This window comes from Balaenoptera ricei, chromosome 7, assembly GCF_028023285.1.
Source record: "Balaenoptera ricei isolate mBalRic1 chromosome 7, mBalRic1.hap2, whole genome shotgun sequence".
NCBI classification, from domain to species: domain Eukaryota; kingdom Metazoa; phylum Chordata; class Mammalia; order Artiodactyla; family Balaenopteridae; genus Balaenoptera; species Balaenoptera ricei.
This window is the reverse complement of record NC_082645.1, coordinates 19,264,949-19,288,742: the sequence shown is the minus strand read 5'-3', so window position 1 is coordinate 19,288,742 and position 23,794 is coordinate 19,264,949.

Genomic DNA, 23,794 nt, shown 5'->3' with positions numbered 1-23,794 from the left:
ATGGGCTCTCGCGTCCGCACTGTGTCCCGTGCAACTACACTGAGTACGCCAAGTCTCCTCTCTGCCTGCTGAGCAACAGACAGCCGTGTAGGCCCTTCGGAACACTTCTTGGCCTGCAGAGTCCAACGCGACACACTGTTCTCTTCCTTCGAAACCTAGGTTGCCATAGCTTGCAAACAGCACTGGAACACAGTCCTACACGGTCTCATGTGCTGGGCCACTTGGACTCAGTTAGCAATAGTGACTTACACCGAGAGAAACCTTCTCCTCCGCCTTCCTTCTGGGAACTCAAACCTCCCCGCCCTCTACCTCAAGCAGGAAGTCGAGGTGAGATCCAACCTGAGCAAAGAGCACAATTCCTCACTTTACACTGGCAGGCCCTTGGAATATGCAGTGCCAACTCGGTTTTCCTCAGGCCTTCACTCGGTTAAGGATCTTGCCACACGTAGAAGCCTGTGCAATAAAACTTGTTTAGCCAAGGGCCCAGTGTGTCGCGATGGTCTCCCTTGGCCGTTCCAATTCTGCAAGTACTTAGGTTGGGTGTTAACTAGGTTAGGTGGCCCTGCTTAGAAAACCAGCGTTTCCCCGTTTGGAAATCTGGATACTCGTGGCCTCGGAGTTGTTTCTGAATCCCTAAATATGCCCAGCTTCTACTCACTGCAGGCACACCTGGGGAGGAAACCAGTATGTTCCCCAGACAAACAGGGTGCTTGCGCATTCAGAGGGGAGCGAATCTGTGGCCCACGTTCGTTCTGGGAAATCGCAAGGTGACCGCTAGCATCCGCGAACAAAAGCAGTCTTATCCCCTTTCGAAAGCTGGATTCTTGCGGCCTAGAACCTGTGTGCAAAAGTGTGGAATTGCCCAGCTCCTATTCACTGCAGGCACGCTTGCGAGGGAAACGAGTATTTTGCCCAGAGAAATCAGGTGCTTTCAATTCTTAGGGGGAGCTAATCCCACAGCCCTCGTTCGTTCTGGGAAACCACAAGACGACCACTAGTCTCATCGTAAGGACCAATCTTTCCCCCTGGCAAGCTCTGCGTGCAGCAGTTTCCATGAGGTCTTTGTCGTGGTTCAGCTTCAATGGAACACGAGTAGACCTTTCAGGTCTCCTAGGGCTCTGGCATCCGCACCGTTGCCCGTGTAAATACACTGAGTACCCCAAGTGTCCTCTCTGCATGCTGATCAACAGACAGCCTTGTAGGCCCTTCGGAACACTTCTTGGCATGCAGAATCCAGGGCGACACACTGCTCCCTTCCTTGGAGAACCAGGTTGACACAGCTTACAAATACCTCGGGAATATATTCCCAGCCGGTCTAATGGGCTGGGCAACTTTGACTCAGTGCAGAAGAGTGACGTGCCATGAGAGACACCCTCTGCCCAGCGTTCCTTCTGGGAACTCATAGCTGCCGGCCCTCTACATCATGCAGGAATTGGATGTGACATCCAACCTGGTCAAAGACCACAATTCACCACATTACACTGGTAGGCCTCTGGAAGAGGCAGTGCCAAAAAGGCCTTCCTCAGGCCTTCTATTGGTTAGGGAACTTGTGACACTTAGACACCTGCTCATTAAAATTGATTCAGCAAAGGGCCCTGTGTGTCGCGTGTGTCTGCCTTCGCACCTCAAAGACTGCAGGTACTTATGTTGCCTGTTAACTAGCATAGGAGGCCCTGCGTAGAAAAGCAGTCTCTTCCCGTTTGGAAAGCTGCATCCTTGCGGCAACAGAGCTGTGTTCAAAACCCTGAAAAGGCCCAGCGTCTATTCAGTGCAGCAACGCCTTGGGAGGCAAACACTAATTTCCACAGAGGAACTGGGTGCTTGCAATCCTTGTGGGGAGCTAATCCTGCCACCCTCGTTCTTTCGGGGAAACCGCAAGGTGACCACTAGGCTCCCCGTAAGTTCCCCTTTTGCCAACGGGCATGTTGGGCATACAGCAGTTTCCATGAAGTGTTCGTCGTTGTGCTGCATACATGCAACTCGAGGATGCCTTTCAGGACGCAATGGGCTCTCGCGTCCGCACTGTGTCCCGTGCAACTACACTGAGTACGCCAAGTCTCCTCTCTGCCTGCTGAGCAACAGACAGCCGTGTAGGCCCTTCGGAACACTTCTTGGCCTGCAGAGTCCAACGCGACACACTGTTCTCTTCCTTCGAAAACTAGGTTGCCATAGCTTGCAAAGAGCACTGGAACACAGTCCTACACGGTCTCATGTGCTGGGCCACTTGGACTCAGTTAGCAATAGTGACTTACACCGAGAGAAACCTTCTCCTCCGCCTTCCTTCTGGGAACTCATACCTCCCCGCCCTCTACCTCAAGCAGGAAGTCGAGGTGAGATCCAACCTGAGCAAAGAGCACAATTCCTCACTTTACACTGGCAGGCCCTTGGAATATGCAGTGCCAACTCGGTTTTCCTCAGGCCTTCACTCGGTTAAGGATCTTGCCACACGTAGAAGCCTGTGCAATAAAACTTGTTTAGCCAAGGGCCCAGTGTGTCGCGATGGTCTCCCTTGGCCGTTCCAATTCTGCAAGTACTTAGGTTGGGTGTTAACTAGGTTAGGCGGCCCTGCTTAGAAAACCAGCGTTTCCCCCTTTGGAAATCTGGATACTCGTGGCCTCGGAGTTGTTTCCGAATCCCTAAATATGCCCAGCTTCTACTCACTGCAGGCACACCTGGGGAGGAATCCAGTATGTTCCCCAGACAAACAGGGTGCTTGCGCATTCAGAGGGGAGCGAATCTGTGGCCCACGTTCGTTCTGGGAAATCGCAAGGTGACCGCTAGCATCCGCGAACAAAAGCAGTCTTATCCCCTTTCGAAAGCTGGATTCTTGCGGCCTAGAACCTGTGTGCAAAAGTGTGGAATTGCCCAGCTCCTATTCACTGCAGGCACGCTTGCGAGGGAAACGAGTATTTTGCCCAGAGAAATCAGGTGCTTTCAATTCTTAGGGGGAGCTAATCCCACAGCCCTCGTTCGTTCTGGGAAACCACAAGACGACCACTAGTCTCATCGTAAGGACCAATCTTTCCCCCTGGCAAGCTCTGCGTGCAGCAGTTTCCATGAGGTCTTTGTCGTGGTTCAGCTTCAATGGAACACGAGTAGACCTTTCAGGTCTCCTAGGGCTCTGGCATCCGCACCGTTGCCCGTGTAAATACACTGAGTACCCCAAGTGTCCTCTCTGCATGCTGATCAACAGACAGCCTTGTAGGCCCTTCGGAACACTTCTTGGCATGCAGAATCCAGGGCGACACACTGCTCCCTTCCTTGGAGAACCAGGTTGACACAGCTTACAAATACCTCGGGAATATATTCCCAGCCGGTCTAATGGGCTGGGCAACTTTGACTCAGTGCAGAAGAGTGACGTGCCATGAGAGACACCCTCTGCCCAGCGTTCCTTCTGGGAACTCATAGCTGCCGGCCCTCTACATCATGCAGGAATTGGATGTGACATCCAACCTGGTCAAAGACCACAATTCACCACATTACACTGGTAGGCCTCTGGAAGAGGCAGTGCCAAAAAGGCCTTCCTCAGGCCTTCTATTGGTTAGGGAACTTGCGACACTTAGACACCTGCTCATTAAAATTGATTCAGCAAAGGGCCCTGTGTGTCGCGTGTGTCTGCCTTCGCACCTCAAAGACTGCAGGTACTTATGTTGCCTGTTAACTAGCATAGGAGGCCCTGCGTAGAAAAGCAGTCTCTTCCCGTTTGGAAAGCTGCATCCTTGCGGCAACAGAGCTGTGTTCAAAACCCTGAAAAGGCCCAGCGTCTATTCAGTGCAGCAACGCCTTGGGAGGCAAACACTAATTTCCACAGAGGAACTGGGTGCTTGCAATCCTTGTGGGGAGCTAATCCTGCCACCCTCGTTCTTTCGGGGAAACCGCAAGGTGACCACTAGGCTCCCCGTAAGTTCCCCTTTTGCCAACGGGCATGTTGGGCATACAGCAGTTTCCATGAAGTGTTCGTCGTTGTGCTGCATACATGCAACTCGAGGATGCCTTTCAGGACGCAATGGGCTCTCGCGTCCGCACTGTGTCCCGTGCAACTACACTGAGTACGCCAAGTCTCCTCTCTGCCTGCTGAGCAACAGACAGCCGTGTAGGCCCTTCGGAACACTTCTTGGCCTGCAGAGTCCAACGCGACACACTGTTCTCTTCCTTCGAAACCTAGGTTGCCATAGCTTGCAAACAGCACTGGAACACAGTCCTACACGGTCTCATGTGCTGGGCCACTTGGACTCAGTTAGCAATAGTGACTTACACCAAGAGAAACCTTCTCCTCCGCCTTCCTTCTGGGAACTCAAACCTCCCCGCCCTCTACCTCAAGCAGGAAGTCGAGGTGAGATCCAACCTGAGCAAAGAGCACAATTCCTCACTTTACACTGGCAGGCCCTTGGAATATGCAGTGCCAACTCGGTTTTCCTCAGGCCTTCACTCGGTTAAGGATCTTGCCACACATAGAAGCCTGTGCAATAAAACTTGTTTAGCCAAGGGCCCAGTGTGTCGCGATGGTGTCCCTTGGCCGTTCCAATTCTGCAAGTACTTAGGTTGGGTGTTAACTAGGTTAGGTGGCCCTGCTTAGAAAACCAGCGTTTCCCCGTTTGGAAATCTGGATACTCGTGGCCTCGGAGTTGTTTCTGAATCCCTAAATATGCCCAGCTTCTACTCACTGCAGGCACACCTGGGGAGGAAACCAGTATGTTCCCCAGACAAACAGGGTGCTTGCGCATTCAGAGGGGAGCGAATCTGTGGCCCACGTTCGTTCTGGGAAATCGCAAGGTGACCGCTAGCATCCGCGAACAAAAGCAGTCTTATCCCCTTTCGAAAGCTGGATTCTTGCGGCCTAGAACCTGTGTGCAAAAGTGTGGAATTGCCCAGCTCCTATTCACTGCAGGCACGCTTGCGAGGGAAACGAGTATTTTGCCCAGAGAAATCAGGTGCTTTCAATTCTTAGGGGGAGCTAATCCCACAGCCCTCGTTCGTTCTGGGAAACCACAAGACGACCACTAGTCTCATCGTAAGGACCAATCTTTCCCCCTGGCAAGCTCTGCGTGCAGCAGTTTCCATGAGGTCTTTGTCGTGGTTCAGCTTCAATGGAACACGAGTAGACCTTTCAGGTCTCCTAGGGCTCTGGCATCCGCACCGTTGCCCGTGTAAATACACTGAGTACCCCAAGTGTCCTCTCTGCATGCTGATCAACAGACAGCCTTGTAGGCCCTTCGGAACACTTCTTGGCATGCAGAATCCAGGGCGACACACTGCTCCCTTCCTTGGAGAACCAGGTTGACACAGCTTACAAATACCTCGGGAATATATTCCCAGCCGGTCTAATGGGCTGGGCAACTTTGACTCAGTGCAGAAGAGTGACGTGCCATGAGAGACACCCTCTGCCCAGCGTTCCTTCTGGGAACTCATAGCTGCCGGCCCTCTACATCATGCAGGAATTGGATGTGACATCCAACCTGGTCAAAGACCACAATTCACCACATTACACTGGTAGGCCTCTGGAAGAGGCAGTGCCAAAAAGGCCTTCCTCAGGCCTTCTATTGGTTAGGGAACTTGTGACACTTAGACACCTGCTCATTAAAATTGATTCAGCAAAGGGCCCTGTGTGTCGCGTGTGTCTGCCTTCGCACCTCAAAGACTGCAGGTACTTATGTTGCCTGTTAACTAGCATAGGAGGCCCTGCGTAGAAAAGCAGTCTCTTCCCGTTTGGAAAGCTGCATCCTTGCGGCAACAGAGCTGTGTTCAAAACCCTGAAAAGGCCCAGCGTCTATTCAGTGCAGCAACGCCTTGGGAGGCAAACACTAATTTCCACAGAGGAACTGGGTGCTTGCAATCCTTGTGGGGAGCTAATCCTGCCACCCTCGTTCTTTCGGGGAAACCGCAAGGTGACCACTAGGCTCCCCGTAAGTTCCCCTTTTGCCAACGGGCATGTTGGGCATACAGCAGTTTCCATGAAGTGTTCGTCGTTGTGCTGCATACATGCAACTCGAGGATGCCTTTCAGGACGCAATGGGCTCTCGCGTCCGCACTGTGTCCCGTGCAACTACACTGAGTACGCCAAGTCTCCTCTCTGCCTGCTGAGCAACAGACAGCCGTGTAGGCCCTTCGGAACACTTCTTGGCCTGCAGAGTCCAACGCGACACACTGTTCTCTTCCTTCGAAAACTAGGTTGCCATAGCTTGCAAAGAGCACTGGAACACAGTCCTACACGGTCTCATGTGCTGGGCCACTTGGACTCAGTTAGCAATAGTGACTTACACCGAGAGAAACCTTCTCCTCCGCCTTCCTTCTGGGAACTCATACCTCCCCGCCCTCTACCTCAAGCAGGAAGTCGAGGTGAGATCCAACCTGAGCAAAGAGCACAATTCCTCACTTTACACTGGCAGGCCCTTGGAATATGCAGTGCCAACTCGGTTTTCCTCAGGCCTTCACTCGGTTAAGGATCTTGCCACACGTAGAAGCCTGTGCAATAAAACTTGTTTAGCCAAGGGCCCAGTGTGTCGCGATGGTCTCCCTTGGCCGTTCCAATTCTGCAAGTACTTAGGTTGGGTGTTAACTAGGTTAGGCGGCCCTGCTTAGAAAACCAGCGTTTCCCCCTTTGGAAATCTGGATACTCGTGGCCTCGGAGTTGTTTCCGAATCCCTAAATATGCCCAGCTTCTACTCACTGCAGGCACACCTGGGGAGGAATCCAGTATGTTCCCCAGACAAACAGGGTGCTTGCGCATTCAGAGGGGAGCGAATCTGTGGCCCACGTTCGTTCTGGGAAATCGCAAGGTGACCGCTAGCATCCGCGAACAAAAGCAGTCTTATCCCCTTTCGAAAGCTGGATTCTTGCGGCCTAGAACCTGTGTGCAAAAGTGTGGAATTGCCCAGCTCCTATTCACTGCAGGCACGCTTGCGAGGGAAACGAGTATTTTGCCCAGAGAAATCAGGTGCTTTCAATTCTTAGGGGGAGCTAATCCCACAGCCCTCGTTCGTTCTGGGAAACCACAAGACGACCACTAGTCTCATCGTAAGGACCAATCTTTCCCCCTGGCAAGCTCTGCGTGCAGCAGTTTCCATGAGGTCTTTGTCGTGGTTCAGCTTCAATGGAACACGAGTAGACCTTTCAGGTCTCCTAGGGCTCTGGCATCCGCACCGTTGCCCGTGTAAATACACTGAGTACCCCAAGTGTCCTCTCTGCATGCTGATCAACAGACAGCCTTGTAGGCCCTTCGGAACACTTCTTGGCATGCAGAATCCAGGGCGACACACTGCTCCCTTCCTTGGAGAACCAGGTTGACACAGCTTACAAATACCTCGGGAATATATTCCCAGCCGGTCTAATGGGCTGGGCAACTTTGACTCAGTGCAGAAGAGTGACGTGCCATGAGAGACACCCTCTGCCCAGCGTTCCTTCTGGGAACTCATAGCTGCCGGCCCTCTACATCATGCAGGAATTGGATGTGACATCCAACCTGGTCAAAGACCACAATTCACCACATTACACTGGTAGGCCTCTGGAAGAGGCAGTGCCAAAAAGGCCTTCCTCAGGCCTTCTATTGGTTAGGGAACTTGCGACACTTAGACACCTGCTCATTAAAATTGATTCAGCAAAGGGCCCTGTGTGTCGCGTGTGTCTGCCTTCGCACCTCAAAGACTGCAGGTACTTATGTTGCCTGTTAACTAGCATAGGAGGCCCTGCGTAGAAAAGCAGTCTCTTCCCGTTTGGAAAGCTGCATCCTTGCGGCAACAGAGCTGTGTTCAAAACCCTGAAAAGGCCCAGCGTCTATTCAGTGCAGCAACGCCTTGGGAGGCAAACACTAATTTCCACAGAGGAACTGGGTGCTTGCAATCCTTGTGGGGAGCTAATCCTGCCACCCTCGTTCTTTCGGGGAAACCGCAAGGTGACCACTAGGCTCCCCGTAAGTTCCCCTTTTGCCAACGGGCATGTTGGGCATACAGCAGTTTCCATGAAGTGTTCGTCGTTGTGCTGCATACATGCAACTCGAGGATGCCTTTCAGGACGCAATGGGCTCTCGCGTCCGCACTGTGTCCCGTGCAACTACACTGAGTACGCCAAGTCTCCTCTCTGCCTGCTGAGCAACAGACAGCCGTGTAGGCCCTTCGGAACACTTCTTGGCCTGCAGAGTCCAACGCGACACACTGTTCTCTTCCTTCGAAAACTAGGTTGCCATAGCTTGCAAAGAGCACTGGAACACAGTCCTACACGGTCTCATGTGCTGGGCCACTTGGACTCAGTTAGCAATAGTGACTTACACCGAGAGAAACCTTCTCCTCCGCCTTCCTTCTGGGAACTCATACCTCCCCGCCCTCTACCTCAAGCAGGAAGTCGAGGTGAGATCCAACCTGAGCAAAGAGCACAATTCCTCACTTTACACTGGCAGGCCCTTGGAATATGCAGTGCCAACTCGGTTTTCCTCAGGCCTTCACTCGGTTAAGGATCTTGCCACACGTAGAAGCCTGTGCAATAAAACTTGTTTAGCCAAGGGCCCAGTGTGTCGCGATGGTCTCCCTTGGCCGTTCCAATTCTGCAAGTACTTAGGTTGGGTGTTAACTAGGTTAGGCGGCCCTGCTTAGAAAACCAGCGTTTCCCCGTTTGGAAATCTGGATACTCGTGGCCTCGGAGTTGTTTCTGAATCCCTAAATATGCCCAGCTTCTACTCACTGCAGGCACACCTGGGGAGGAAACCAGTATGTTCCCCAGACAAACAGGGTGCTTGCGCATTCAGAGGGGAGCGAATCTGTGGCCCACGTTCGTTCTGGGAAATCGCAAGGTGACCGCTAGCATCCGCGAACAAAAGCAGTCTTATCCCCTTTCGAAAGCTGGATTCTTGCGGCCTAGAACCTGTGTGCAAAAGTGTGGAATTGCCCAGCTCCTATTCACTGCAGGCACGCTTGCGAGGGAAACGAGTATTTTGCCCAGAGAAATCAGGTGCTTTCAATTCTTAGGGGGAGCTAATCCCACAGCCCTCGTTCGTTCTGGGAAACCACAAGACGACCACTAGTCTCATCGTAAGGACCAATCTTTCCCCCTGGCAAGCTCTGCGTGCAGCAGTTTCCATGAGGTCTTTGTCGTGGTTCAGCTTCAATGGAACACGAGTAGACCTTTCAGGTCTCCTAGGGCTCTGGCATCCGCACCGTTGCCCGTGTAAATACACTGAGTACCCCAAGTGTCCTCTCTGCATGCTGATCAACAGACAGCCTTGTAGGCCCTTCGGAACACTTCTTGGCATGCAGAATCCAGGGCGACACACTGCTCCCTTCCTTGGAGAACCAGGTTGACACAGCTTACAAATACCTCGGGAATATATTCCCAGCCGGTCTAATGGGCTGGGCAACTTTGACTCAGTGCAGAAGAGTGACGTGCCATGAGAGACACCCTCTGCCCAGCGTTCCTTCTGGGAACTCATAGCTGCCGGCCCTCTACATCATGCAGGAATTGGATGTGACATCCAACCTGGTCAAAGACCACAATTCACCACACTACACTGGTAGGCCTCTGGAAGAGGCAGTGCCAAAAAGGCCTTCCTCAGGCCTTCTATTGGTTAGGGAACTTGCGACACTTAGACACCTGCTCATTAAAATTGATTCAGCAAAGGGCCCTGTGTGTCGCGTGTGTCTGCCTTCGCACCTCAAAGACTGCAGGTACTTATGTTGCCTGTTAACTAGCATAGGAGGCCCTGCGTAGAAAAGCAGTCTCTTCCCGTTTGGAAAGCTGCATCCTTGCGGCAGCAGAGCTGTGTTCAAAACCCTGAAAAGGCCCAGCGTCTATTCAGTGCAGCAACGCCTTGGGAGGCAAACACTAATTTCCACAGAGGAACTGGGTGCTTGCAATCCTTGTGGGGAGCTAATCCTGCCACCCTCGTTCTTCCGGGGAAACCGCAAGGTGACCACTAGGCTCCCCGTAAGTTCCCCTTTTGCCAACGGGCATGTTGGGCATACAGCAGTCTCCATGAAGTGTTCGTCGTTGTGCTGCATACATGCAACTCGAGGATGCCTTTCAGGACGCAATGGGCTCTCGCGTCCACACTGTGTCCCGTGCAACTACACTGAGTACGCCAAGTCTCCTCTCTGCCTGCTGAGCAACAGACAGCCGTGTAGGCCCTTCGGAACACTTCTTGGCCTGCAGAGTCCAACGCGACAAACTGTTCTCTTCCTTCGAAACCTAGGTTGCCATAGCTTGCAAAGAGCACTGGAACACAGTCCTACACGGTCTCATGTGCTGGGCCACTTGGACTCAGTTAGCAATAGTGACTTACACCGAGAGAAACCTTCTCCTCCGCCTTCCTTCTGGGAACTCATACCTCCCCGCCCTCTACCTCAAGCAGGAAGTCGAGGTGAGATCCAACCTGAGCAAAGAGCACAATTCCTCACTTTACACTGGCAGGCCCTTGGAATATGCAGTGCCAACTCGGTTTTCCTCAGGCCTTCACTCGGTTAAGGATCTTGCCACACGTAGAAGCCTGTGCAATAAAACTTGTTTAGCCAAGGGCCCAGTGTGTCGCGATGGTCTCCCTTGGCCGTTCCAATTCTGCAAGTACTTAGGTTGGGTGTTAACTAGGTTAGGCGGCCCTGCTTAGAAAACCAGCGTTTCCCCCTTTGGAAATCTGGATACTCGTGGCCTCGGAGTTGTTTCCGAATCCCTAAATATGCCCAGCTTCTACTCACTGCAGGCACACCTGGGGAGGAATCCAGTATGTTCCCCAGACAAACAGGGTGCTTGCGCATTCAGAGGGGAGCGAATCTGTGGCCCACGTTCGTTCTGGGAAATCGCAAGGTGACCGCTAGCATCCGCGAACAAAAGCAGTCTTATCCCCTTTCGAAAGCTGGATTCTTGCGGCCTAGAACCTGTGTGCAAAAGTGTGGAATTGCCCAGCTCCTATTCACTGCAGGCACGCTTGCGAGGGAAACGAGTATTTTGCCCAGAGAAATCAGGTGCTTTCAATTCTTAGGGGGAGCTAATCCCACAGCCCTCGTTCGTTCTGGGAAACCACAAGACGACCACTAGTCTCATCGTAAGGACCAATCTTTCCCCCTGGCAAGCTCTGCGTGCAGCAGTTTCCATGAGGTCTTTGTCGTGGTTCAGCTTCAATGGAACACGAGTAGACCTTTCAGGTCTCCTAGGGCTCTGGCATCCGCACCGTTGCCCGTGTAAATACACTGAGTACCCCAAGTGTCCTCTCTGCATGCTGATCAACAGACAGCCTTGTAGGCCCTTCGGAACACTTCTTGGCATGCAGAATCCAGGGCGACACACTGCTCCCTTCCTTGGAGAACCAGGTTGACACAGCTTACAAATACCTCGGGAATATATTCCCAGCCGGTCTAATGGGCTGGGCAACTTTGACTCAGTGCAGAAGAGTGACGTGCCATGAGAGACACCCTCTGCCCAGCGTTCCTTCTGGGAACTCATAGCTGCCGGCCCTCTACATCATGCAGGAATTGGATGTGACATCCAACCTGGTCAAAGACCACAATTCACCACATTACACTGGTAGGCCTCTGGAAGAGGCAGTGCCAAAAAGGCCTTCCTCAGGCCTTCTATTGGTTAGGGAACTTGCGACACTTAGACACCTGCTCATTAAAATTGATTCAGCAAAGGGCCCTGTGTGTCGCGTGTGTCTGCCTTCGCACCTCAAAGACTGCAGGTACTTATGTTGCCTGTTAACTAGCATAGGAGGCCCTGCGTAGAAAAGCAGTCTCTTCCCGTTTGGAAAGCTGCATCCTTGCGGCAACAGAGCTGTGTTCAAAACCCTGAAAAGGCCCAGCGTCTATTCAGTGCAGCAACGCCTTGGGAGGCAAACACTAATTTCCACAGAGGAACTGGGTGCTTGCAATCCTTGTGGGGAGCTAATCCTGCCACCCTCGTTCTTTCGGGGAAACCGCAAGGTGACCACTAGGCTCCCCGTAAGTTCCCCTTTTGCCAACGGGCATGTTGGGCATACAGCAGTTTCCATGAAGTGTTCGTCGTTGTGCTGCATACATGCAACTCGAGGATGCCTTTCAGGACGCAATGGGCTCTCGCGTCCGCACTGTGTCCCGTGCAACTACACTGAGTACGCCAAGTCTCCTCTCTGCCTGCTGAGCAACAGACAGCCGTGTAGGCCCTTCGGAACACTTCTTGGCCTGCAGAGTCCAACGCGACACACTGTTCTCTTCCTTCGAAAACTAGGTTGCCATAGCTTGCAAAGAGCACTGGAACACAGTCCTACACGGTCTCATGTGCTGGGCCACTTGGACTCAGTTAGCAATAGTGACTTACACCGAGAGAAACCTTCTCCTCCGCCTTCCTTCTGGGAACTCATACCTCCCCGCCCTCTACCTCAAGCAGGAAGTCGAGGTGAGATCCAACCTGAGCAAAGAGCACAATTCCTCACTTTACACTGGCAGGCCCTTGGAATATGCAGTGCCAACTCGGTTTTCCTCAGGCCTTCACTCGGTTAAGGATCTTGCCACACGTAGAAGCCTGTGCAATAAAACTTGTTTAGCCAAGGGCCCAGTGTGTCGCGATGGTCTCCCTTGGCCGTTCCAATTCTGCAAGTACTTAGGTTGGGTGTTAACTAGGTTAGGCGGCCCTGCTTAGAAAACCAGCGTTTCCCCGTTTGGAAATCTGGATACTCGTGGCCTCGGAGTTGTTTCTGAATCCCTAAATATGCCCAGCTTCTACTCACTGCAGGCACACCTGGGGAGGAAACCAGTATGTTCCCCAGACAAACAGGGTGCTTGCGCATTCAGAGGGGAGCGAATCTGTGGCCCACGTTCGTTCTGGGAAATCGCAAGGTGACCGCTAGCATCCGCGAACAAAAGCAGTCTTATCCCCTTTCGAAAGCTGGATTCTTGCGGCCTAGAACCTGTGTGCAAAAGTGTGGAATTGCCCAGCTCCTATTCACTGCAGGCACGCTTGCGAGGGAAACGAGTATTTTGCCCAGAGAAATCAGGTGCTTTCAATTCTTAGGGGGAGCTAATCCCACAGCCCTCGTTCGTTCTGGGAAACCACAAGACGACCACTAGTCTCATCGTAAGGACCAATCTTTCCCCCTGGCAAGCTCTGCGTGCAGCAGTTTCCATGAGGTCTTTGTCGTGGTTCAGCTTCAATGGAACACGAGTAGACCTTTCAGGTCTCCTAGGGCTCTGGCATCCGCACCGTTGCCCGTGTAAATACACTGAGTACCCCAAGTGTCCTCTCTGCATGCTGATCAACAGACAGCCTTGTAGGCCCTTCGGAACACTTCTTGGCATGCAGAATCCAGGGCGACACACTGCTCCCTTCCTTGGAGAACCAGGTTGACACAGCTTACAAATACCTCGGGAATATATTCCCAGCCGGTCTAATGGGCTGGGCAACTTTGACTCAGTGCAGAAGAGTGACGTGCCATGAGAGACACCCTCTGCCCAGCGTTCCTTCTGGGAACTCATAGCTGCCGGCCCTCTACATCATGCAGGAATTGGATGTGACATCCAACCTGGTCAAAGACCACAATTCACCACACTACACTGGTAGGCCTCTGGAAGAGGCAGTGCCAAAAAGGCCTTCCTCAGGCCTTCTATTGGTTAGGGAACTTGCGACACTTAGACACCTGCTCATTAAAATTGATTCAGCAAAGGGCCCTGTGTGTCGCGTGTGTCTGCCTTCGCACCTCAAAGACTGCAGGTACTTATGTTGCCTGTTAACTAGCATAGGAGGCCCTGCGTAGAAAAGCAGTCTCTTCCCGTTTGGAAAGCTGCATCCTTGCGGCAGCAGAGCTGTGTTCAAAACCCTGAAAAGGCCCAGCGTCTATTCAGTGCAGCAACGCCTTGGGAGGAAAACACTAATTTCCACAGAGGAACTGGGTGCTTGCAATCCTTGTGGGGAGCTAATCCTGCCACCCTCGTTCTTCCGGGGAAACCGCAAGGTGACCACTAGGCTCCCCGTAAGTTCCCCTTTTGCCAACGGGCATGTTGGGCATACAGCAGTCTCCATGAAGTGTTCGTCGTTGTGCTGCATACATGCAACTCGAGGATGCCTTTCAGGACGCAATGGGCTCTCGCGTCCACACTGTGTCCCGTGCAACTACACTGAGTACGCCAAGTCTCCTCTCTGCCTGCTGAGCAACAGACAGCCGTGTAGGCCCTTCGGAACACTTCTTGGCCTGCAGAGTCCAACGCGACAAACTGTTCTCTTCCTTCGAAACCTAGGTTGCCATAGCTTGCAAAGAGCACTGGAACACAGTCCTACACGGTCTCATGTGCTGGGCCACTTGGACTCAGTTAGGAATAGTGACTTACACCGAGAGAAACCTTCTCCTCCGCCTTCCTTCTGGGAACTCAAACCTCCCCGCCCTCTACCTCAAGCAGGAAGTCGAGGTGAGATCCAACCTGAGCAAAGAGCACAATTCCTCACTTTACACTGGCAGGCCCTTGGAATATGCAGTGCCAACTCGGTTTTCCTCAGGCCTTCACTCGGTTAAGGATCTTGCCACACGTAGAAGCCTGTGCAATAAAACTTGTTTAGCCAAGGGCCCAGTGTGTCGCGATGGTCTCCCTTGGCCGTTCCAATTCTGCAAGTACTTAGGTTGGGTGTTAACTAGGTTAGGCGGCCCTGCTTAGAAAACCAGCGTTTCCCCGTTTGGAAATCTGGATACTCGTGGCCTCGGAGTTGTTTCTGAATCCCTAAATATGCCCAGCTTCTACTCACTGCAGGCACACCTGGGGAGGAAACCAGTATGTTCCCCAGACAAACAGGGTGCTTGCGCATTCAGAGGGGAGCGAATCTGTGGCCCACGTTCGTTCTGGGAAATCGCAAGGTGACCGCTAGCATCCGCGAACAAAAGCAGTCTTATCCCCTTTCGAAAGCTGGATTCTTGCGGCCTAGAACCTGTGTGCAAAAGTGTGGAATTGCCCAGCTCCTATTCACTGCAGGCACGCTTGCGAGGGAAACGAGTATTTTGCCCAGAGAAATCAGGTGCTTTCAATTCTTAGGGGGAGCTAATCCCACAGCCCTCGTTCGTTCTGGGAAACCACAAGACGACCACTAGTCTCATCGTAAGGACCAATCTTTCCCCCTGGCAAGCTCTGCGTGCAGCAGTTTCCATGAGGTCTTTGTCGTGGTTCAGCTTCAATGGAACACGAGTAGACCTTTCAGGTCTCCTAGGGCTCTGGCATCCGCACCGTTGCCCGTGTAAATACACTGAGTACCCCAAGTGTCCTCTCTGCATGCTGATCAACAGACAGCCTTGTAGGCCCTTCGGAACACTTCTTGGCATGCAGAATCCAGGGCGACACACTGCTCCCTTCCTTGGAGAACCAGGTTGACACAGCTTACAAATACCTCGGGAATATATTCCCAGCCGGTCTAATGGGCTGGGCAACTTTGACTCAGTGCAGAAGAGTGACGTGCCATGAGAGACACCCTCTGCCCAGCGTTCCTTCTGGGAACTCATAGCTGCCGGCCCTCTACATCATGCAGGAATTGGATGTGACATCCAACCTGGTCAAAGACCACAATTCACCACACTACACTGGTAGGCCTCTGGAAGAGGCAGTGCCAAAAAGGCCTTCCTCAGGCCTTCTATTGGTTAGGGAACTTGCGACACTTAGACACCTGCTCATTAAAATTGATTCAGCAAAGGGCCCTGTGTGTCGCGTGTGTCTGCCTTCGCACCTCAAAGACTGCAGGTACTTATGTTGCCTGTTAACTAGCATAGGAGGCCCTGCGTAGAAAAGCAGTCTCTTCCCGTTTGGAAAGCTGCATCCTTGCGGCAGCAGAGCTGTGTTCAAAACCCTGAAAAGGCCCAGCGTCTATTCAGTGCAGCAACGCCTTGGGAGGCAAACACTAATTTCCACAGAGGAACTGGGTGCTTGCAATCCTTGTGGGGAGCTAATCCTGCCACCCTCGTTCTTTCGGGGAAACCGCAAGGTGCCCACTAGGCTCCCCGTAAGTTCCCCTTTTGCCAACGGGCATGTTGGGCATACAGCAGTCTCCATGAAGTGTTCGTCGTTGTGCTGCATACATGCAACTCGAGGATGCCTTTCAGGACGCAATGGGCTCTCGCGTCCGCACTGTGTCCCGTGCAACTACACTGAGTACGCCAAGTCTCCTCTCTGCCTGCTGAGCAACAGACAGCCGTGTAGGCCCTTCGGAACACTTCTTGGCCTGCAGAGTCCAACGCGACACACTGTTCTCTTCCTTCGAAACCTAGGTTGCCATAGCTTGCAAAGAGCACTGGAACACAGTCCTACACGGTCTCATGTGCTGGGCCACTTGGACTCAGTTAGGAATAGTGACTTACACCGAGAGAAACCTTCTCCTCCGCCTTCCTTCTGGGAACTCAAACCTCCCCGCCCTCTACCTCAAGCAGGAAGTCGAGGTGAGATCCAACCTGAGCAAAGAGCACAATTCCTCACTTTACACTGGCAGGCCCTTGGAATATGCAGTGCCAACTCGGTTTTCCTCAGGCCTTCACTCGGTTAAGGATCTTGCCACACGTAGAAGCCTGTGCAATAAAACTTGTTTAGCCAAGGGCCCAGTGTGTCGCGATGGTCTCCCTTGGCCGTTCCAATTCTGCAAGTACTTAGGTTGGGTGTTAACTAGGTTAGGCGGCCCTGCTTAGAAAACCAGCGTTTCCCCCTTTGGAAATCTGGATACTCGTGGCCTCGGAGTTGTTTCTGAATCCCTAAATATGCCCAGCTTCTACTCACTGCAGGCACACCTGGGGAGGAAACCAGTATGTTCCCCAGACAAACAGGGTGCTTGCGCATTCAGAGGGGAGCGAATCTGTGGCCCACGTTCGTTCTGGGAAATCGCAAGGTGACCGCTAGCATCCGCGAACAAAAGCAGTCTTATCCCCTTTCGAAAGCTGGATTCTTGCGGCCTAGAACCTGTGTGCAAAAGTGTGGAATTGCCCAGCTCCTATTCACTGCAGGCACGCTTGCGAGGGAAACGAGTATTTTGCCAAGAGAAATCAGGTGCTTTCAATTCTTAGGGGGAGCTAATCCCACAGCCCTCGTTCGTTCTGGGAAACCACAAGACGACCACTAGTCTCATCGTAAGGACCAATCTTTCCCCCTGGCAAGCTCTGCGTGCAGCAGTTTCCATGAGGTCTTTGTCGTGGTTCAGCTTCAATGGAACACGAGTAGACCTTTCAGGTCTCCTAGGGCTCTGGCATCCGCACCGTTGCCCGTGTAAATACACTGAGTACCCCAAGTGTCCTCTCTGCATGCTGATCAACAGACAGCCTTGTAGGCCCTTCGGAACACTTCTTGGCATGCAGAATCCAGGGCGACACACTGCTCCCTTCCTTGGAGAACCAGGTTGACACAGCTTACAAATACCTCGGGAATATATTCCCAGCCGGTCTAATGGGCTGGGCAACTTTGACTCAGTGCAGAAGAGTGACGTGCCATGAGAGACACCCTCTGCCCAGCGTTCCTTCTGGGAACTCATAGCTGCCGGCCCTCTACATCATGCAGGAATTGGATGTGACATCCAACCTGGTCAAAGACCACAATTCACCACACTACACTGGTAGGCCTCTGGAAGAGGCAGTGCCAAAAAGGCCTTCCTCAGGCCTTCTATTGGTTAGGGAACTTGCGACACTTAGACACCTGCTCATTAAAATTGATTCAGCAAAGGGCCCTGTGTGTCGCGTGTGTCTGCCTTCGCACCTCAAAGACTGCAGGTACTTATGTTGCCTGTTAACTAGCATAGGAGGCCCTGCGTAGAAAAGCAGTCTCTTCCCGTTTGGAAAGCTGCATCCTTGCGGCAGCAGAGCTGTGTTCAAAACCCTGAAAAGGCCCAGCGTCTATTCAGTGCAGCAACGCCTTGGGAGGCAAACACTAATTTCCACAGAGGAACTGGGTGCTTGCAATCCTTGTGGGGAGCTAATCCTGCCACCCTCGTTCTTTCGGGGAAACCGCAAGGTGCCCACTAGGCTCCCCGTAAGTTCCCCTTTTGCCAACGGGCATGTTGGGCATACAGCAGTCTCCATGAAGTGTTCGTCGTTGTGCTGCATACATGCAACTCGAGGATGCCTTTCAGGACGCAATGGGCTCTCGCGTCCGCACTGTGTCCCGTGCAACTACACTGAGTACGCCAAGTCTCCTCTCTGCCTGCTGAGCAACAGACAGCCGTGTAGGCCCTTCGGAACACTTCTTGGCCTGCAGAGTCCAACGCGACACACTGTTCTCTTCCTTCGAAACCTAGGTTGCCATAGCTTGCAAAGAGCACTGGAACACAGTCCTACACGGTCTCATGTGCTGGGCCACTTGGACTCAGTTAGGAATAGTGACTTACACCGAGAGAAACCTTCTCCTCCGCCTTCCTTCTGGGAACTCAAACCTCCCCGCCCTCTACCTCAAGCAGGAAGTCGAGGTGAGATCCAACCTGAGCAAAGAGCACAATTCCTCACTTTACACTGGCAGGCCCTTGGAATATGCAGTGCCAACTCGGTTTTCCTCAGGCCTTCACTCGGTTAAGGATCTTGCCACACGTAGAAGCCTGTGCAATAAAACTTGTTTAGCCAAGGGCCCAGTGTGTCGCGATGGTCTCCCTTGGCCGTTCCAATTCTGCAAGTACTTAGGTTGGGTGTTAACTAGGTTAGGGGGCCCTGCTTAGAAAACCAGCGTTTCCCCCTTTGGAAATCTGGATACTCGTGGCCTCGGAGTTGTTTCTGAATCCCTAAATATGCCCAGCTTCTACTCACTGCAGGCACACCTGGGGAGGAAACCAGTATGTTCCCCAGACAAACAGGGTGCTTGCGCATTCAGAGGGGAGCGAATCTGTGGCCCACGTTCGTTCTGGGAAATCGCAAGGTGACCGCTAGCATCCGCGAACAAAAGCAGTCTTATCCCCTTTCGAAAGCTGGATTCTTGCGGCCTAGAACCTGTGTGCAAAAGTGTGGAATTGCCCAGCTCCTATTCACTGCAGGCACGCTTGCGAGGGAAACGAGTATTTTGCCCAGAGAAATCAGGTGCTTTCAATTCTTAGGGGGAGCTAATCCCACAGCCCTCGTTCGTTCTGGGAAACCACAAGACGACCACTAGTCTCATCGTAAGGACCAATCTTTCCCCCTGGCAAGCTCTGCGTGCAGCAGTTTCCATGAGGTCTTTGTCGTGGTTCAGCTTCAATGGAACACGAGAAGACCTTTCAGGTCTCCTAGGGCTCTGGCATCCGCACCGTTGCCCGTGTAAATACACTGAGTACCCCAAGTGTCCTCTCTGCATGCTGATCAACAGACAGCCTTGTAGGCCCTTCGGAACACTTCTTGGCATGCAGAATCCAGGGCGACACACTGCTCCCTTCCTTGGAGAACCAGGTTGACACAGCTTACAAATACCTCGGGAATATATTCCCAGCCGGTCTAATGGGCTGGGCAACTTTGACTCAGTGCAGAAGAGTGACGTGCCATGAGAGACACCCTCTGCCCAGCGTTCCTTCTGGGAACCCATAGCTGCCGGCCCTCTACATCATGCAGGAATTGGATGTGACATCCAACCTGGTCAAAGACCACAATTCACCACACTACACTGGTAGGCCTCTGGAAGAGGCAGTGCCAAAAAGGCCTTCCTCAGGCCTTCTATTGGTTAGGGAACTTGCGACACTTAGACACCTGCTCATTAAAATTGATTCAGCAAAGGGCCCTGTGTGTCGCGTGTGTCTGCCTTCGCACCTCAAAGACTGCAGGTACTTATGTTGCCTGTTAACTAGCATAGGAGGCCCTGCGTAGAAAAGCAGTCTCTTCCCGTTTGGAAAGCTGCATCCTTGCGGCAACAGAGCTGTGTTCAAAACCCTGAAAAGGCCCAGCGTCTATTCAGTGCAGCAACGCCTTGGGAGGAAAACACTAATTTCCACAGAGGAACTGGGTGCTTGCAATCCTTGTGGGGAGCTAATCCTGCCACCCTCGTTCTTTCGGGGAAACCGCAAGGTGCCCACTAGGCTCCCCGTAAGTTCCCCTTTTGCCAACGGGCATGTTGGGCATACAGCAGTCTCCATGAAGTGTTCGTCGTTGTGCTGCATACATGCAACTCGAGGATGCCTTTCAGGACGCAATGGGCTCTCGCGTCCGCACTGTGTCCCGTGCAACTACACTGAGTACGCCAAGTCTCCTCTCTGCCTGCTGAGCAACAGACAGCCGTGTAGGCCCTTCGGAACACTTCTTGGCCTGCAGAGTCCAACGCGACACACTGTTCTCTTCCTTCGAAACCTAGGTTGCCATAGCTTGCAAAGAGCCCTGGAACACAGTCCTACACGGTCTCATGTGCTGGGCCACTTGGACTCAGTTAGGAATAGTGACTTACACCGAGAGAAACCTTCTCCTCCGCCTTCCTTCTGGGAACTCAAACCTCCCCGCCCTCTACCTCAAGCAGGAAGTCGAGGTGAGATCCAACCTGAGCAAAGAGCACAATTCCTCACTTTACACTGGCAGGCCCTTGGAATATGCAGTGCCAACTCGGTTTTCCTCAGGCCTTCACTCGGTTAAGGATCTTGCCACACGTAGAAGCCTGTGCAATAAAACTTGTTTAGCCAAGGGCCCAGTGTGTCGCGATGGTCTCCCTTGGCCGTTCCAATTCTGCAAGTACTTAGGTTGGGTGTTAACTAGGTTAGGTGGCCCTGCTTAGAAAACCAGCGTTTTCCCCTTTGGAAATCTGGATACTCGTGGCCTCGGAGTTGTTTCTGAATCCCTAAATATGCCCAGCTTCTACTCACTGCAGGCACACCTGGGGAGGAAACCAGTATGTTCCCCAGACAAACAGGGTGCTTGCGCATTCAGAGGGGAGCGAATCTGTGGCCCACGTTCGTTCTGGGAAATCGCAAGGTGACCGCTAGCATCCGCGAACAAAAGCAGTCTTATCCCCTTTCGAAAGCTGGATTCTTGCGGCCTAGAACCTGTGTGCAAAAGTGTGGAATTGCCCAGCTCCTATTCACTGCAGGCACGCTTGCGAGGGAAACGAGTATTTTGCCCAGAGAAATCAGGTGCTTTCAATTCTTAGGGGGAGCTAATCCCACAGCCCTCGTTCGTTCTGGGAAACCACAAGACGACCACTAGTCTCATCGTAAGGACCAATTTTTACCCCTGGCAAGCTCTGCGTGCAGCAGTTTCCATGAGTTCTTGGTCGTGGTTCAGCTTCAATGGAACACGAGAAGACCTTTCAGGTCTCCTAGGGCTCTGGCATCCGCACCGTTGCCCGTGTAAATACACTGAGTACCCCAAGTGTCCTCTCTGCATGCTGATCAACAGACAGCCTTGTAGGCCCTTCGGAACACTTCTTGGCATGCAGAATCCAGGGCGACACACTGCTCCCTTCCTTGGAGAACCAGGTTGACACCGCTTACAAATACCTCGGGAATATATTCCCAGCCGGTCTAATGGGCTGGGCAACTTTGACTCAGTGCAGAAGAGTGACGTGCCATGAGAGACACCCTCTGCCCAGCGTTCCTTCTGGGAACTCATAGCTGCCGGCCCTCTACATCATGCAGGAATTGGATGTGACATCCAACCTGGTCAAAGACCACAATTCACCACACTACACTGGTAGGCCTCTGGAAGAGGCAGTGCCAAAAAGGCCTTCCTCAGGCCTTCTATTGGTTAGGGAACTTGCGACACTTAGACACCTGCTCATTAAAATTGATTCAGCAAAGGGCCCTGTGTGTCGCGTGTGTCTGCCTTCGCACCTCAAAGACTGCAGGTACTTATGTTGCCTGTTAACTAGCATAGGAGGCCCTGCGTAGAAAAGCAGTCTCTTCCCGTTTGGAAAGCTGCATCCTTGCGGCAACAGAGCTGTGTTCAAAACCCTGAAAAGGCCCAGCGTCTATTCAGTGCAGCAACGCCTTGGGAGGAAAACACTAATTTCCACAGAGGAACTGGGTGCTTGCAATCCTTGTGGGGAGCTAATCCTGCCACCCTCGTTCTTTCGGGGAAACCGCAAGGTGACCACTAGGCTCCCCGTAAGTTCCCCTTTTGCCAACGGGCATGTTGGGCATACAGCAGTCTCCATGAAGTGTTCGTCGTTGTGCTGCATACATGCAACTCGAGGATGCCTTTCAGGACGCAATGGGCTCTCGCGTCCGCACTGTGTCCCGTGCAACTACACTGAGTACGCCAAGTCTCCTCTCTGCCTGCTGAGCAACAGACAGCCGTGTAGGCCCTTCGGAACACTTCTTGGCCTGCAGAGTCCAACGCGACACACTGTTCTCTTCCTTCCAAACCTAGGTTGCCATAGCTTGCAAAGAGCCCTGGAACACAGTCCTACACGGTCTCATGTGCTGGGCCACTTGGACTCAGTTAGGAATAGTGACTTACACCGAGAGAAACCTTCTCCTCCGCCTTCCTTCTGGGAACTCAAACCTCCCCGCCCTCTACCTCAAGCAGGAAGTCGAGGTGAGATCCAACCTGAGCAAAGAGCACAATTCCTCACTTTACACTGGCAGGCCCTTGGAATATGCAGTGCCAACTCGGTTTTCCTCAGGCCTTCACTCGGTTAAGGATCTTGCCACACGTAGAAGCCTGTGCAATAAAACTTGTTTAGCCAAGGGCCCAGTGTGTCGCGATGGTCTCCCTTGGCCGTTCCAATTCTGCAAGTACTTAAGTTGGGTGTTAACTAGGTTAGGCGGCCCTGCTTAGAAAACCAGCGTTTCCCCCTTTGGAAATCTGGATACTCGTGGCCTCGGAGTTGTTTCTGAATCCCTAAATATGCCCAGCTTCTACTCACTGCAGGCACACCTGGGGAGGAAACCAGTATGTTCCCCAGACAAACAGGGTGCTTGCGCATTCAGAGGGGAGCGAATCTGTGGCCCACGTTCGTTCTGGGAAATCGCAAGGTGACCGCTAGCATCCGCGAACAAAAGCAGTCTTATCCCCTTTCGAAAGCTGGATTCTTGCGGCCTAGAACCTGTGTGCAAAAGTGTGGAATTGCCCAGCTCCTATTCACTGCAGGCACGCTTGCGAGGGAAACGAGTATTTTGCCCAGAGAAATCAGGTGCTTTCAATTCTTAGGGGGAGCTAATCCCACAGCCCTCGTTCGTTCTGGGAAACCACAAGACGACCACTAGTCTCATCGTAAGGACCAATCTTTCCCCCTGGCAAGCTCTGCGTGCAGCAGTTTCCATGAGGTCTTGGTCGTGGTTCAGCTTCAATGGAACACGAGTAGACCTTTCAGGTCTCCTAGGGCTCTGGCATCCGCACCGTTGCCCGTGTAAATACACTGAGTACCCCAAGTGTCCTCTCTGCATGCTGATCAACAGACAGCCTTGTAGGCCCTTCGGAACACTTCTTGGCATGCAGAATCCAGGGCGACACACTGCTCCCTTCCTTGGAGAGCCAGGTTGACACCGCTTACAAATAACTCGGGAATATATTCCCAGCCGGTCTAATGGGCTGGGCAACTTTGACTCAGTGCAGAAGAGTGACGTGCCATGAGAGACACCCTCTGCCCAGCGTTCCTTCTGGGAACTCATAGCTGCCGGCCCTCTACATCATGCAGGAATTGGATGTGACATCCAACCTGGTCAAAGACCACAATTCACCACACTACACTGGTAGGCCTCTGGAAGAGGCAGTGCCAAAAAGGCCTTCCTCAGGCCTTCTATTGGTTAGGGAACTTGCGACACTTAGACACCTGCTCATTAAAATTGATTCAGCAAAGGGCCCTGTGTGTCGCGTGTGTCTGCCTTCGCACCTCAAAGACTGCAGGTACTTATGTTGCCTGTTAACTAGCATAGGAGGCCCTGCGTAGAAAAGCAGTCTCTTCCCGTTTGGAAAGCTGCATCCTTGCGGCAGCAGAGCTGTGTTCAAAACCCTGAAAAGGCCCAGCGT